General features: G+C 37.0%; 1 protein-coding gene across 10 annotated transcripts in view; it reads right to left on the bottom strand.

Moving 5' to 3' along the window:
- Positions 1-14,646, bottom strand: part of APC (APC regulator of WNT signaling pathway) — a 132,226-nt gene that overhangs the window by 75,532 nt on the left and 42,048 nt on the right. Inside the window, exon 2 of one of the 10 annotated variants that reach the window (XM_044925512.2) lies at positions 14,218-14,303. The exons of the other annotated variants lie outside the window; for them this stretch is intronic. The gene's annotated coding sequence lies outside the window, so the exon portion shown is untranslated. The remainder of the gene's footprint in view (positions 1-14,217; positions 14,304-14,646) is intronic. 10 annotated transcript variants of the gene reach the window in all.

Raw genomic sequence — 14,646 nt, 5'->3', positions numbered from 1 at the left:
TTAAAAAGTATAACAGAGTTTGTACTCAAACAATACTTAATAGATCTGGACATTAAAAAAATGTTTCTGCAGTAAAAATCCATGATACGAAATAAGGCAGACAAATTACAACACTGGCCAGTCATGACAATACTGTAGTTCAGCAACTGGAAGGGATTCCCTAACAAGGGAAATCAAGTGACACAGGTCTCGTCTGTTCTCCAACAGCTAGGGACGATAAACCTGGTGCAACCCACTGTCAACTGAGGAGGAAACAGAGTCCTGGGTGGTGGAGATCACCCTGGAAAATCCTCATGACTGAAAAGAATGAGCACTAGACTTGTATTTGGAGACACGGGTCTTAATTTCAGTCTCGGTCACGCCTTTACCTTTGCCCCTGAATTTTAATTCATTTCACCATTTGTAAAATGGACATTTACTACCTTTTCTAATATAATTTACCAGAATATTGTTAGAATTGAGAAACAAAAGGATGGTCTAAAGATAAAAGTCCTGTGTAAGTTATATGATGAAAATACACTTGAAACGTAACTTCTTTAGTAAGACCTAAGGTTAATCTACTGTTATAAGCCTCAGTCCTCTGACCAACGGACAAGAGGTGAACTCTTTTGAAAAAGGACTGAGAAGGTATATCAGAAACAAAGGAGAAATTCACAGGTGGGATCACTTATCTGTTTTGTGTGCATGCATGCTCAGCTGTGCCTGACTCTTGGCCACTCCATGGACAGCAGCCCACCAGGCTCCTCTGTCCCTGGGATGATCCAGGCAAAAATACTGGGGTGGTTTGTCATTTCCTCCTCCAGGGTATCTTCCTGACCCAGGGATTGAACCCCAGTCTCCTGCATCTCCTGCATTGGCAAGTGGTTTCTCTACTACTGAGCCACCTGGGAAGCCTTATCTATTTTATACCGTACCACTAATAAGCATCTCTACAAAGACACAGCACATTAAAAATCACGTGACAAAGGTGGGAATCTGACAGCATTTAGTAACATAAGCCCTAAAATTCCTCATTCCAAATAAAATCCTAACAGGCAATTTTCCACTAAAATAGTATGAATAAGAGAAAAAGTAATAATACAGGGAAAGAGAAAATTACCGGAATTATGTTAAGACACAGAGGTTATAACCATACACAATCACAAAAAAAGCCAGATGGGCAAAATGAGCAAGAGACTACTACAAGTGCTCTTTATTGGAACAAAAAAGAATTCAACCCTTTAGGTGGACAATTAAAACATTCCATCATTTTTTTTTTCTCTCCCTCCAGAATCAAAACATTTAAGTCATTTCTGCTTTAGAAAGCAGGATGTTTTCATATAATTTTATGAGAAAAATAAGATGTTTCGAGGTAATACTTTGCCTTATGTCCTTTTAATATGTTGCAGCCATACCTAAGACAAAATTGCTTAATGCAAAATTTAAAAAAATCATAAATAGAAAGCCTTTTAAACAATCACAAGAATTTCATACAAAATATATCGTAAATGCAAACCACTCAGCATCATTAAAAAAAAAAAAAAAAAAAAACCTCAAAATTTATCTGATGAAATGGAAAAAATCTCTGACTCTTTCACATTACTGAGAATACACAGAGATCTAAATATGCTTTTCAGTAAGTGAAAGGGTTAGTTGCTCAGTCCTGTCCAACTCTTTGGGAGCCCATGGATTGTAGCACGCCAGGCTCCTGTTGATGGAATTCTCCAGGCAAGGATACTGGAGAAGGGAGTCATTCCCTTTTTCAGGAGATATTCCTGATCCAGGGATCAAACTCAGGTCTCCTGCATTGCAGGTGGATTCTTTCTGAGTCACCGGGAGTCAGGGTATGCACTAAAGAGATTCTCATCCCTTAAGAGTAGGGTAGGGGAGAAGAAAGTAAAAGGACTGTTATTTAGACTTGTATCCACATGTTCACTGGAAACAAATTCACAAGGATCCTAAGAAATTAATGCAAGGAGGCAGAAAAATTTAGGTAGGTAAGGGATACTCAATTAGAATTAAATCTGAAAGATTCTTTATTATAAATTAAGAAGTTTGGGATTTTAAAAAAAATTAGCTAAACTGCTTTTATTCTTTTGATTTAATGAATTTTAAAAAAAGATGTATCTGTCAGTACTGTTAGATGGTAATGAAAAAAGAAGAAAACATCAATACAAAAAGAAACCAAAAGAATCATAAAAGACTACTTTGCTCAAGTCTATATAAACAAACTTGAAAACTAAATGAAATAGATAATTTACTAGAAAGTGTATTTTATCAAAACTAACCACAAGAGAAGGAAAATCTAAAATTTACAACAAAAATCACTGTTGTAAAATTGATATCATTCAGCACATTAATAGAACTACACAGAAGAAAAACATGCCAAAGTGATGAAAAGACACTTTAAAAATTCAATGCCCATTCTTGTTGAAAATATTGGATATAAAAACACACTTTTTTAACACAATATATTTCAGCCCCACAATAAGCCAGCACCACCCAATGAGGAAATACTAGATACACTATATTACTAAAGTCAGGGAAAGCCCCATTTTTACCACTATTACTCGTTTTATCAGTCAACACAGAGAATGAAATTAGAAAGGAATACTACTGGCAGGGGTACAATGAAATAACTAGAATATCCAAAAGAACCAACTGAATATTACTACAACAAGATACTCTAGTAATTTAGTGAAGTATAAAACATATAGAAATCCTTCCTTTACATGTACAAAGAGAAACCAGATAAAAGATAAAATGGAAGAAAAGATCTTATCTATAATTTAAAAAAACAGGCATAAACTGAATAAAGAGTTCAAAACACGTGTGAGGAAAACTATGGAACATTTCTGAGAGACACAAAGGTAGATTTCAACAAATGGAAAGACATATGTTGTTTGCGTACTAAAGATTCAGTATCATAATGATGTCATTTCTCCCTGAGTTAATTTTGCATGGTCCTAATATAAATACTATATAAAATTTTTTTATTTTGTTTTCTACAGCTAGACAACTGAAAAAGAAAAAAAAAAAAGCAACAAAAGGGAAAATATGAAAGGAAGAGCAAGAGTATACCTGCTGCTTCTGCTGCTGAGTCGCTTCAGTGGTGTCTGACTCTGTGCGACCCCATAGATGGCAGCCCACCAGGCTCCCCCGTCCCTGGGATTCTCTAGGTAAGAACACTGGAGTGGGTTGCCATTTCCTTCTCCAATGCATGAAAGTGAAAAGTGAAAGTGAAGTCGCTCAGTCGTGTCCGACTCTTAGCGACCCCATGGACTGCAGCCTACCAGGCTCCTCCGTCCATGGGATTCTCCAGGCAAGAGTACTGGAGTGGGCTGCCATCGCCTTCTCCGAAGAGTATACCTACATCATATTAAATTAATGCTGCAAAGCCATTACAAGTAAAACAGTATGAAATTAAATGTACTGTATCAGTAAGCTAATTTCTTAGTTCTTATCATTATACTATGGATATGTAAGATGTTAACATTAGGAGAAACTAACTGAAGAGTACATAGGAACTCTCTTATTTTTCTAACTTTTATAAGTACAAAGTTATTTAAAAATAAAAAGGCTTTAAAAAGCTATGAAACTGGCAGATGAAGAGATCAACCAAAGGAACGCATTTAATTCCAGTAGTATATGTGAAGTTAGTCATAATAAAGGCAGCATCTCAAAGACAGGTCAGAAGATGGACTTTACACAAGCGGCCAGGGCAGCAGGACAGCCACGAGGACACATGCAGTGGCGTCCACTCCTCCCCTACACGTTAGGGCGGGCTACAGGAGGACAGGGGCGCAAATGCTGAAGGACACCATACAGCATTTAGATGAGAGAAAAGAGCTGTGCTTTCAATTAAAAATGCTGAAATGGAATACACCCTCTTCCAAGGAGGCTATTATAGAGCAATGGACATTTTAATTTTAACTTATTTGTGAAAGGGTAAGGCACATGGAAGGCCTGCTGGACCTCTGAAATGATTGTCTATTACTAGAATAGGGGTAATAAATCAAGTTCTTAGGTTACATCAAACAAACGGGAAAGGTTTTTACTGGGTATAAAAGTATAACTACTTTTAATTAAACAGGATACATCCATGCAGTGGAATATTACACTGGCATTAAAAAAATGAGGTTGATGTAAAAACAAACAAAAAGAAGAGAGAAAACAAGAGAGTATAGATCACTATGTCTCATACTGTTCATTCTTTTCTAGTAAAAAATAAAAGGGTTGTAAAAAGATAAAGGCAGAGGAAGCAGAGATCAAATTGCCAACATCCGCTGGATCGTCGAAAAAGCAAGAGAGTTCCAGGAAAACATCTCTTTCTGCTTTATTGACTATGCAAAGCCTTTGACTGTGTGGATCACAATAAACTGTGAAAATTCTGAGAGATGGGAATACCAGATCACCTGACCTGCCTCTTGAGAAACCTATTTGCAGGTCAGGAAGCAACAGTTAGAACTGGACATGGAACAACAGACTGGTTCCAAATAGGAAAAGGAGCACGTCAAGGCTGTATATTGTCACCCTGCTTATTTAACTTATATGGAGAATACATCATGAGAAACGCTGGGCTGGAAGAAGCACAAGCTGGAATCAAGATTGCCGGGAGAAATATCAATAACCTCAGATATGCAGATGACACCACCCTTATGGCAGAAAGTGAAGAGGAACTCAAAAGCCTCTTGATGAAAGTGCAAGTGGAGAGTGAAAAAGTTGGCTTAAAGCTCAACATTCAGAAAACGAAGATCATGGCATCTGTTCCCATCACTTCATGGGAAATAGATGGGGAAACAGTGGAAACAGTGTCAGACTTTAATTTTTTGGGCTCCAAAATCACTGCAGATGATGACTGCAGCCATGAAATTAAAAGACGCTTACTCCTTGGAAGGAAAGTTATGACCAACCTAGATAGCATATTCAAAAGCAGAGACATTACTTTGCCAACAAAGGTCTGTCTCGTCAAGGCTATGGTTTTTCCAGTGGTCATGTATGGATGTGAGAGTGGACTGTGAGGAAGGCTGAGTGCCAAAGAACTGACGGTTTTGAACTGTGGTGTTGGAGAAGACTCTTGAGAGTCCCTTGGACTGCAAGGAGATCCAACCAGGCCATTCTAAAGGAGATCAGTCCTGGGTGTTCTTTGGAAGGACTGATGCTGAAGCTGAAACTCCAATACTTTGGCCACCTCATGCAAAGAGTTGACCCACTGGAAAAGACTCTGATGCTGGGAGGGATTGGGGGCAGGAGGAGAAGGGGACACAGAGGATGAGATGGCTGGAGGGCATCACCGACTCGACGGACATGAGTTTGAGTGAACTCCGGGAGTTGGCGATGGACAGGGAGGCCTGGCGTGCTGCGATTCATGGGGTCGCAAAGAGCTAGACACGACTGAGCAACTGAACTGAAAAAGATAAAAATGTCATTGAAAGGATATACAAAAGTACACTGACGGCCTCTGGAAAAGTCTCAGCTCTGCTGAGAAGATGCCTTCCTTTTCATTGTATACCTTTTTGTAAAGTTTGAAGATCAGAGCAAAAGGTTGGTTTTTTGAAAAGACTGAATGTTAGAGACAGACAAGATCTCAAACATATAAAGTGAACAACATTCAAAGGTGGGGGGAATTGACTCAAGAAGAAATAGATAATCTTAATAGTTCCAAAACTATTGAAAGCTGGAGGAGGTAAATGTTTCCCCTTTCCTCTGTCCAACACAAAAAATTACCAGATTCAAATGGTTTTATAAACACCTTCTACCAAACATTTGAGAAACGTATCATTCTAAACTTATGCAAACTTTTCCAAGAATAAAAATCAAGGAAATACTCCCCAACCCATTCTATGAGGCTAATATAGTCATGATATAAAAGTCAAAGGTACTGTGAAAAAGATAATCATAGGCTAATATCACTTATGAATACTGACACAAATACCCTAAACAAAGTGTCAGGAAATAAAACACAAAAGTATAAAGAAACTTTAGCAGAATCAAGCTGAGTTTACTCCAAGAATGCAAAGATGGTTTAGCACTGGATGATTTATATGTGTCATTCACTTCATTAAAACATCAAAGAAGAAAAACCATACGATCATCTCAAAAAAGAACAAACATTTGGAAAAAGTCATTACTTAAAAACTCAATGAACTGGAAACAGAGAAGCTGTCAAAAACATTAAATGTCATTCTTAATATTGAAATACTAGAGGCATTATCTTTAAAATCAAAAGCATGATAAGGATTCTCTACTGTTACATCATAATCCTGGAAGTTCTAATTAGGACAGGAAATTTTTTAAAAGGAAATAATAATTGAAAATGAAGAAATAAAACAAAAATCTCAAGAAATATGAAACTTTAACAAGTCAGATTAAAAAAAGTAATTCTGTACCTCACCTATTTTTAATTCTTTTCTCTTTATTTAACAACCAATAGAGGTATTTATTCTCCATTCTACTTCTCTTCCTCTTTTCTACTAAAGCCAGGTAGATAGCGATAATCAGTCTCCTATCTGCTCTCTTCTTTCCCCACCCCTTCCTTTCCTCTGCATTCTGTAAACGGCTACATTCATTGGCCGGACTCTGTTATTAGTCCGTTCCAAGTGAGGGCAATTCCAAGATGGCGACCAAAATTACCTGGAACAGAGGTTGCATAATTTTCTGCAAGGGCTGGATAATAAGTCTTTGTAAATGATATGATTTCTGTCGCAACTACTTGACTTTGTTGCTGTAGCACAAAAGCAGCCACAGACAATACACAAATAAATGCACATGACTGTGTTCCAATAACACTGTTTTCAAAAACAGCAGCAATTTGCTAACTCCTGGCCCAAAGCATTAATTCACAATTCTGGTTTCCAAGCTCCTTAAGGTAGCCCACATAATTTCAAAGGCTATTGAGAAATTTCAAAATTAGTATTTTACTATTTATTTATTGGCTGTACTATGCAGTCTGCAGAATCTTAATTCTCAAACCAGGGATTGAACACGGGCCCACGGCAGTGAAAGCACCAAGTGCTCATCACTGGACTAGTAGAGAATTGCCTAGTATTTTTTTCTTAAAGAAGAAGTAATCTGAAAAGAGACCTAGGAAGTCTTAAGGACTTGATGTTTCAGTAATCATTTTTAATTTCCATGATTTCTTCCTCTTCCAGAACTTTGTTACAATATTGATCCGGACCCCTTCATTCTGCGACACTGTCAGCATGTACTCTTTTAATTGTTTTTGTTAGTATCACTTCACAATGAGGTCTTAAGAGAAAGAAGTGATAAACGCAAGTGATTTTTAACTCACTAGCTTGTATCAGAAATTACTTTTTACATTAAGATTTTTAATTCATTTAGAATTTTTATTTTATACTATGAGTGGTTTAACTGAATTGACTCTCATACAAATAACCAATTACAGAATGATTAAAACATTTCTTTTTCACTGAACTATGTTAAATTCTCATATATATATAGAAACGTAACTGTACTACATTTATATTAATTTGAAATAGATTAAAAAATCTTACCTCAGTCAAGAATAATTCGATCAAATTTTCTTTTTTTTTCCCCAAGAAAAGGCCCTGTGCATTTTGTATCAAATTGATTTCCAGCTTTTTTGTTATTTGATTTGCCATGAGTGAAACACCAATATTGCTAGTACCAGTATTATTTTATATAATACATACCTTTTATGGAACCACCTTATCCAATTATTCTATGAATTCTAACAGTCTTTTCCTATAAATTTTCTGGGTATGTAATCATATAATCTATAAGTAGTGATAATTTTGTCTTTTCTTTCCTAATAATTAGACCTCATTTCTTTTTATCTTATTGTTAGCTTGAATCAACTTCAAAATAATATTTTAACAACACTGGTCTTATTCCTGATTTTAATAGGAATGATTTCATAATTCACCATTTAAAAATCTTACTCTTAAGATTTCAGTAAATATTTTTAACAAATATTTTTAACATTCAGCCATCTTCCTTTTATTTAAAAAAATTTTTAGGAGTGGCTTCTAAATGACTTTATAGCACGTTTTGATAATGCACCAGTCAGTTCAGTCGCTCAGTTATGTCTGACTCTTTGCGACCCCATGAACTGCAGCATGCCAGGCTTCCCTGTCAATTACCAACTCCCAGAGCTTACTCAAACTCATGTCCATTGAATCGGTGATGAAATCCAACCATCTCATGCTCTGTCTATCCCCTTCTCCTCCTGCCTTCAATCTTTCCTAGAACTGGGGTCTTTTCCAAGTAGTCAGGTCTTCATATTAGGCGGCCAAAGTACTGGAGCTTCAGCTTCATCATCAGTCCTTCCAATGAATATTCAGGACCGATTTCCTTTAGGATGTCTCCTTGCATCTCCTTGCAGTCCAAGAGACTCTCAAGTCTTCTCCAACACCACAGTTCAAAAGCATCAATTCTCTGGTGCTCAGCTTTCTTTATAGTCCAATTCTCCTATCCATACATGACCACTGAAAAAACCATAGTTTTGACTAGACAGACCTTTGTTGGCAAAGTAATGTCTCTGCTTTTGAATATGCTGTTTAGGTTGGTCACAGCTTTTCTTCCAAGGAGCAAGTGTCTTTTAATTTCATGGCAGCAGTCAACATTTGCAGTGATTTTGGAGCCCAAGAAAATAGTGTCTCTCACTCTTTCCACTGCTTCCCCATCTATTTGCCATGCAGGGATGGGATAGGATGCCATGTTCTTAGTTTTCTGAATGTTGATCTTTAAGCCAACTTTTTCACTCTCCTCTTTCACCTTCATCAAGAGGCTCTTCAGTTTCTCTTCACTTTCTGCCATGAGGGTGGTGTCAACCACATATCTGAGGTTATTGATATTTCTCCTGGCAATCTTGATTCCAGCTTGGCATTTCTCATGATGTACTCTGCATATAAGTTAAATAACCAGGGTGACAATATACAGCCTTGACGTACTCCTTTTCCTATCTGGAACCAGTCTCTTGTTCCATGTCCAGTTCTAACTGTTGCTTCCTGACCTGCATATAGGTTTCTCAAGAGGCAGGTCAGGTGGTCTGGTATTCCCATCTCTTGAAGAATTTTCCAGTTTGTTGTGATCCACACAGTCAAAGCCTTTGGCATAGTCAATAAAACAGAAGTAGATTTTTTCTGGAACTCTCTAGCTTTTTCGATGAGCCAGCAGATGTTGGCAATTTGATCTCTGGTTCCTCTGCCTTTTCTAAATCTAGCCTGAACATCTGGAAGTTCTTGGTTCACATACTGTTGAAGCCTGGCTTGGAGAATTTTGAGCATTACTTGGCTGGTGTGTGAGATGAGTGCAATTGTGTGGTAGTTTGAGCATTCTTTGGCATTGCCTTTCTTAAGGATTGGAATGAAAAGGGACCTTTTCCAGTCCTGTGGCCACTGCTGAGTTTTCTAAATTCGCTGGCATATTGAGTGCAGCACTTTCACAGCATCATCTTTTAGGATTTGAAATAACTCAACTGGAATTCCATCACCTCCACTAGCTTTGTAGTCATGCTTCCAAAGGCCCATTTGACTTCAGACTCCAGGATGTCTGGCTCTAGGTGAGTAATCACACCATCGTAGTTATCTGGGTAATGAAGATCTTTTTTCTATAGTTCTTCTATGTATTCTTGCCATCTTTTCTTAATATCTTCTGCTTCTGTTAGTTTCATACTGTTTCTGTCGTTTATTGTGCCCATCTTTGCATGAAATGTTCCCTTGGTATCTCTAATTTTCTTGAAGAGATCTCTAGTCTTTCCCATTCTACTGCTTTCCTCTATTTATGATAAGACATAACTATACGGTTTTCCTTTTAATTTGCTGATGCTGTCAGTTACCATATTTTCTCATTTTGATCCATCCTCCATTCCTGCAATAAACCCTACCTGTTCATATTATTAATTTTACTACTTTGTTCATTGCTCAGTATTTCATGTGGAATTTTTATGAAAGAAGTCACAATATGACTGAAAATTTTCCACTAGTTTAAATTACGGATTTAAATTAACTTTATGCTAATTGTATATGGTCTAGAATAGTTTGAAAAACAGCTTATCTAGTCTTTGAAAGTCAGCTAGAATTCAGATCACCAGGTGCTTGTTTAGATGAAAGATTTTTGAGTATTTAAAATTTTCTTCTGTTGTTAAGCCTTTTCATTCCTTCTTCATCTTCCTGTGTCAATTTGATTCATTAACAGTTCACCCATAAATTATCCATTTCCTCTAGATTTTCAAGCATAAGCAAAGTGCTGTATATAGTCTCTTTAAAATTTGTCTCCTTTCCCATTCATGCTTTTTATCTTTTGTTCCTTTAACCCGGCTTTACAGGGTTTCATCTATTTTACTCATCTTTAACTCCTCCCCAATCCACTTTTAGTGTTATATATTCTTTCCACTATTTTGTATTCTATTTTATTCATTTCTGAATTTATCTTTACTAATTATATCCTCTTATTTTCCACTGTCTTATTTGTTCTTTATTGTTATTTAAATTGAGCAGTAATTAACTTACTGTCTTTATTTCCATGTTCATTTGTCAGTTTTTTCTTTAATAATAATAATTTAAGGTATAATACTAACTTTCTTCTCGGTATAGCTTTAGCCATATTTCATAGGTTTTAGTATTAAGTATTTCCCTCTTTATTTCTTGATAATTTATAATTCCAATATTGACTTCTTCTTTGACTCAAGGGTACTTAAGATTTTTCTCAATTATTAGCTATATAAAATGACCTGTGAGTCATCTTTTTCTTGCCACTGATTTATTGTTTATTAGACTGACTGGAGACTGCTGCCTACAAATGCTATTATTTTGAATTTTTAAAAGTTTGCCTTGTAATCAAGAACATGACTAATTTTCATAAATATCTGACTGAAATTTTTAAAAAAGGAAAAAGTGTATAAAGTTGTAAAACAGGTATATAATATGCTAATACCTGTTTATATTATTCAGATCCTCTGTATATCTGCTAACCTTTCTACTGGATGAAATGTAGAAAGTCTACCGTTTATTGCATATTTACAATAGGTCATATAAGTGCCATATACATATCTATGTGTGTATGTGTGTGTGTAGTTTAATCTTCACCAACTGTGAAGTAGGTATCACTTCCTATTTTAGAGTTAAGGAAGATGGGACTTCAAAAATGGCAAGTAACTTTCCTAAAAACACAGATCAAATGGCTGAGTCAGAATTTAAAGTCATATTTGTTCTCAATGCTCAAGCTCCTAAGACCATGCTCCTACCTCTATGTAGCTTTCACGATCTAGTGTACTTAATACCAGTCTTCGTTCCACACTTATTTTCTATTAAGTTCCAAAATAACCCCTCTCTTTAACTAATTCCCTCTTCACTCTTCCATACAAACTATTTTGTACTTCTGCTCAGAATTCATCTCCTTTTTGAATGCCCCATCCTTTCCCCCCTCTGCTTTGGTATACCTTAAAGCCCAATTCTGTTTCCTCACATAAAAACCTTCCTAAATTTGTATCACAAGTCATAGGGGAAAACAATCTTACTTAAAACTGGCAAAAAAAAAAAAAAAAAAAAAGGGCAAAAAATGAATGTACTCAGGAATTATTGTATGCTTAAAGAATCATATTGGCTATGACTATGACATCAGCTACTAATGTTTAAATGTCACTTTAAATTGCTATTTTTTTTAAACAATAAAAATATCTGTTTCCCACAAGCCATTAATGAGTCTTCCTGTTAATTGTTCAGTAAATACAACTTGGTTTAACTGTTTTCTAATTATTCCATTTTACTTTGGCAAGTTTTGTTTCCCACCTTTACTTTTTTTTGGTATTACTTTTAAAAAATTTTTATTTTTTTAATTTATTAATTTTAATTGGAGGCTAATTACAATATTGTATTGGTTCTGCCATACACTGACACGAATCTGCCATGTTGTTTTCCACCTTTAAGACAAGGTTTGTATCTAATAGTTTTGTGATTCCTGAAATACTCAGTGCAAGTCAGAAAAAGATAAATACATGCAAGAATAAACAGCCACAGAGAGCAAAGAAGAGTAAAAAGAGGGCACAAATTCAGAGACTGTCCAAGATGACTTTCCCATTAAAAAAGTAAGATGATAGGTTTCTTTCTGTACAATTCAAATCAAGAAATATTTGAAAACTAATTATTCCCAAGACACCATGCAAATATTACAGGGAAGTTTTATGGGGTGAATCAGGTTTTGCAAAATATGTTGAGTCACAAGTAGCTATTCCCTGGACCTTGTGAAAAATGGCCTCACTTGGAAACAGGATCTTTGCAGATATAATCAAATTAAGATAAGGTCCTATGGGATTAGGACTGGCCCTAAACCCAATGACTGGAATCCTTAAAAGTAGGCCACGTGAAGAAATGAACAGAGACACAGGGAAAATGCCAAGCGACAACGGGGGCACAGACTGGAGTGAGTCAGCTGCAACCCAAGGAACGCCAGAGAATGCCAGCAACCACCTCGAGCCAGGGAGAAAGGCGGGGAACAGAGTCTCACAGTCTCTAGAAGGTTTCAACTTGGCCGACACTGTGACTTTGTACTTCCAGCCCCAGTCCTGTGAGAGAGTCCATTTCTATGGTTCTAATCCACGAGTATGTGGAACTCTGTCACAGCAGCTCTGTAGCACTAAAAAGATAAACTGACATGTTCCTTATTCTCAGTATCTTCTGATCTAGCAAATGGATAATATGCCAGTAGAAAGGGGAAACAGGTTCCATATACAAATAAATCAGACATTCTTCTCATCTTACATTCCCGTGGCTCATTTTAACTGCAGTCACTGCTGCGCCCAGCAGCTCCTGGCAAGACAGAAACTCACAGCACACTGACTGCACCAGGCGTCCTTTGCTTTTTGTTCCAGGATCTCTGTGACACCCCAGTGTGGGTCCCCAACATTCATGCATGTACAGCCTATGTACGATTGAACACGAGTTGGGACTGAAGGGGAACGGGAGCTAGTACGTATAATCCTTTTCCTTAGGCAAACAATTTTATACCGCTCCTCTGAAAGTCCTGGCTTTCCAAGTTGTCTTGGTGATCAACTTGAGAACACATACTGGCTGTACCTCTTCACTCTTTAACATTTTCTAAGCCACTATTCTTGTTCCTGGATCACTTCATAAAGCAAGTATTTCACACAAGTCTTGTCTCAAGATTCCGACTCACAGGAGACTCAGGCACACAAATTGTTATTGTTGTTTAGTCATTAAGTCGTGTCCAACTCTTTTGCAGTCCCATGAACTGTAGCCTGCCAGGCTCCTCTGTCCATGGGATTTCCAGGCAAGAATACTCGAGTGGGTTGCCATTTCCTTCTCCAGGACATCTTCCCGACCCAAGGATCGAATCTGTGTCTCCTGCTTGGCAGGTGGATTCTTCACCACTGAGCCACCTGGGAAGCCCCAAGATACAAATAACTGACAATTCAAAGGCAAGTTTGGGTTCAAGAGACTGACAGAGTTTATGAGAGTCACACCTTGCTTAGACAATTGGAGGTAATTGCATAAATGTGGCCTGGAACCACACTGTGGCTAAGTAACATCACAGTGTGAGGAAGAAGAGGTTCGGATAGAGAGTACCCACAGAAATGGTGTAACAAGACTCAAAGGTACAGCCACACTGCTTTAATGTTTCTCAGCTTCTATTCTAAACAATGTCAGAAGTAGCTAATATACCAGCATAAATCAAATGATAATAAAACCAAGACCCTAAAAATAGCTAGTGGAACATATATTTCAATATTCTTCAATGGATATCTGGTTACCATCTTAGTCATTATTATATACCATACTATAAACCAATTTGGTGAATGAAATGTGAATTTACTCAAAAAAGTAACATTCATTCACAAAAATAAAACTTAAAAAAAAAAAAAAAAAACCACTTCAGAATTACATGTGTACATCTGAAAAAAGAAAAAGAACTGTATGTGTATGCCCACAGTACAGCAGTCCCACAAACATGTCCATGTCCTAATCCCGGAAAGCACGGCTAAGGGGACTTTGTGGATGTGAACAAGAAAAGTTTCTTAATATTGGGAAAATTTCCTGAATAATGTGGGGAGACCTGCTGTAATCACAAGGGTTCTTATAAGAAGCAAAGAGAAAGTCTGAGTCAGAGGAGATATGAAGACAGAAACAGAGGGTCAGACAGAGGTTTACTATGTTGCTTGCATAAAGATGGAGAAGAGGCCATGAACCAAGCAACGCAGCTGGACTCTAGAAGCTGAAAAGAGCAGGTAAATGGACTCACCAAACAGACTCTGGAGAAAGCACAGCACTGCTGCTATCATGATTTTGGTCCAAGAAAACCATTTCAGACTTCTGATCCCCAAGGTTCTAAGATAATAAATTTGGGCTGTTTTAAACACTAAGTTTGTGATAATTTGTTACAAAAACAATATGAAAAATATCCTATAATCCAGTGATCCCTCTTCCAAGGATAAATTCCAGTGAAATCTCACCAGACATCAAGTGATCTTGAAATACATCCACAATTTCTTTGGCCTTATACCTTCAAACACTGGAGCTTAATCCATCTCCTCTTGGGTGGTCTAGACTAAGTGACTCACTGCTAATGAAGAGAATATGGCAGAAGTGATGGAGCATGACTTTCAAGACTATGTTGTGAAAGGCTTCCTTCCTGCTCTTTCTCTCTGGGATCACTGGGGGAAGCCAGTCG

This window comes from Bubalus bubalis, chromosome 11 (assembly GCF_019923935.1).
Source record: "Bubalus bubalis isolate 160015118507 breed Murrah chromosome 11, NDDB_SH_1, whole genome shotgun sequence".
NCBI lineage: Eukaryota > Metazoa > Chordata > Mammalia > Artiodactyla > Bovidae > Bubalus > Bubalus bubalis.
The sequence above is the reverse complement of the archived record's forward strand: the minus strand, read 5'-3'. Positions and strand labels throughout refer to the sequence as shown.